Below are 3,199 nucleotides of genomic sequence, written 5' to 3'. Positions count from 1 at the left end.
TGCTGTTTTATGAGCGCAGTATGCATTTTAACATTTTAAAAGCACACTGGTACGATTTGTCACTCTAAACTACGCGAGAGGTAACGCTTTGTGCACGCACAGTACTTAAATCAAGCAACAAGAGGAGTTCGACCAATCAGAGCTGGGGTTCATCCCCATCTTGCAAGCAGGATCATTGCTTTGCAGACCTTTCCTCGCTTACCATTTTGAGAATAGTTGGTAATAGAGCCCTCCCGGTACTTTTAATAATAAAAGTTTCAGAGGTTGGCAGGTCTGTACTCTTCAAAAACGTCTGTGCCAAATAGCACCACACTCTTTTGTGATTCATTGTTATTTATTGTGTCAGTGAGCAATCTTGCCTTTTTATATGTAAAAGGAATTATATAAAAAGGAATAGTTCTGCATAGGAATGTCAATTTTGGATCATTTCCATAATTGATCGCCGTTTAAATTAACGGTCAATTAATGTGACGTGAGTTCAGTGATCTGCTTCCAAAACCACTGGCGGGGCTACTCCAAAAACACTTTTTCCCATTTTAAATATTTTACTGTGAGTATTATGATACAAGCGCAGGTACAAAGCTTTGTTAACTATAGAAATAATTGGTTAGCAGGCAAATGGGACCATGCTTTTGGATTCATCCAAGCAAATCAAGCCATGTGCGCTTTGTGTCCTGTTTTGCTGCATGGTCACAAATTTAATAACTAATTTATTTTATTTACTTTTTAATAACTGTTTTCGCATTTCTTACTGTGGTAAACGTGGGAGTTAAAGATTTTCTCGTCGTGTTTTAGGAATTCGCCACTATCACTTAAATTGTTAAATCATTCGTTTTCTAGGAAAAGTTAATGAAACAAGGACGGTAGCTACAAATGAATATGCTGTAGGAATGGGTTTGGGGAGTAAATACATCTGTCCTGCTCGCGCTTGCAGCCCTGTCAAAGCAAAGTGCCCGGAGATAGGTAACAATTAACTAGGCAAATGATAATAAAACATGTCTTACATTTCTTTAAAGTTTGGATCACAAGCGTAGTTTCGTACATTAAAGATCCAGCCCTTCACCGTCACTCACAGCTGTATGCATGTGTTTTATGATGATTTCCTTAGTTCACCAGAACTTGAATGCTGGTTGTTCGATTATAAATAGCTATAAACAATATATAATGTTTAATACAATTATACATTTAAATTACATTCTACATTTAAATAATAATGATAATAATATGCTTTTTATTCATAAAAAATTAACTACTTAAAACTACTAATTTACAGAAAATCCACACACTTCCATTAAATGTATTTGTTTCAGCTTTCACCTCTAGGTGTCAGTAATTACTTGCAAAAAGTGACCTTTAGGAGTTCTCAAACACATTTCTTTACCTAGATGTTATAGTTTGACTTTTTACTAACACACAATAGGACTTCCTTCAGTTTTGCTTCAGCCACTATTACGATTCAAACCATTCAGATGGATCTGTTTTCCATGCATCATGTGTTTTTTTAAGTCCGGACCTAATTCTCTGCTGGTACATTACACTGCCTTTTGGATGATACTTTTTATTTTACCGCTAATGCAAGTTACTTATAGCATAATCCATATACTACAGTTTTTATATACTGCTAGTTATAAATGCTGTTACCTAACCCTTAATCTACCACCTCTCTCTGTATTAATAAGTAAAGGATAATGTACATCCAGCCATTGACCCCCCCCAAAAGGGTGATCGGTTCCCTTAAGGAAAGGGGGACATTTTGGCATAACAACTGATGTATATGATTCTGCTTATTGCACTGCCACATAAATAAATAATTAAATCCAAAATATTAATTTGAGTTTAAATATTTGAACTAGTGCTGGGCAACAATTGATTAGGATTAATTGCATCCCAAAAAGTTTTTGTTTATATAATATATGCATGTGTACTGTGTATATTCATTAGGAGCTAAATGAGCCGTTGTTATTGAGGAATAACATAGCTAGGATTGTTGCAAGTGACCAATCAGAATCCCACAGAGCCATTCAATAAATATTTGATAAATGTCATATCAAATTTAGCTTACTTCTGGGTACAAATTATATGGTTCAGTAGCTGCAACTCACACACACTTGATCCTTCAGAGATCTTTATTTCTGCACCCACAATGCTCTGTTCATTTTCTTCCTCCTTTCAGAGAAGCACACACCTGTTCTTGAAGACACTCAGAGACGTGTGCTGAACAACTCAGTTGTCCATAATTTACTATAGACTTTATTTAATTTATTATAGTTATTTTCTTCCCTGCCAAACAGCCTTTTTACGAAGGCTCTTGCCTGCTCTATTCGCTCCTGCCTGTAATTACACAAGTTCAGGTGCATGCTATTTACAATATCATCATCACAAACAGAGCCAAGAGCCATTTTCAACACATCTCAGTAACTGATTTCCGATTATGTAACCCGCTAATAGGCCATTCCCACTTTGAACATTCCGTTCTAAGGGCAGAGAGGGTGAGAGAAAAAGGCTGAACTTTTACAGCAAGGTTGTGTAGTCTAATAAAAGTGAACACAACAGTGACTGTGATAGGAGAACTGTGTTTATTTTCGGTCTTAGTGCGCTTCCAGGTGTCAGTGTGTTTGTTTGTGTTTCCCTACGTTTTTATGTCTAGATGGGATCATATGTCTGTTCGTTACTCTGCTTTCTTCTCAAGTCAGTTTTTCAAAAGACTGTATACTTTCTCTCTCTCTCTCTCTCTCTCTCTCATTTTAACCAGAAACAGCTGAGCCTCACCAAACACTCATGCAAGTTCTGAAGACTGTGTCGTTCCTGTCAGTTTGCCAGATTTCGTTCTCTCTTAAAGGAACATCCGCCTCTGTCTTTTCCACCTCAGAAAACTATGTAAATGCATAACTGCTTTTGTTTTAAGGTGAAGTGTGTAATCTGTGTGACATTATTAACTACAAATTTGTTAAACGGATTCTCGGGACGCATCGTCGCATTTATATTGCTGGAGATTAAGAAGCTTGTCTCACAATGTGACGGGTATAGAGAACATCTAACAAATTACACTATTAAACTATTAATGTCAGGTGTATATTATTTGATCCCAGAAATATTTGACATTTGTAAAACTATTGTTTATGACGATCAATACAGTATTAGCACCCTCTGAATCTTATACAATGAATGCTGTATAAAAACACAGGGAAATATGGAAGGT

Source organism: Puntigrus tetrazona, chromosome 16 (genome assembly GCF_018831695.1).
Source record: "Puntigrus tetrazona isolate hp1 chromosome 16, ASM1883169v1, whole genome shotgun sequence".
Taxonomy (NCBI): domain Eukaryota; kingdom Metazoa; phylum Chordata; class Actinopteri; order Cypriniformes; family Cyprinidae; genus Puntigrus; species Puntigrus tetrazona.
The sequence above is the reverse complement of the archived record's forward strand: the minus strand, read 5'-3'. Positions refer to the sequence as shown.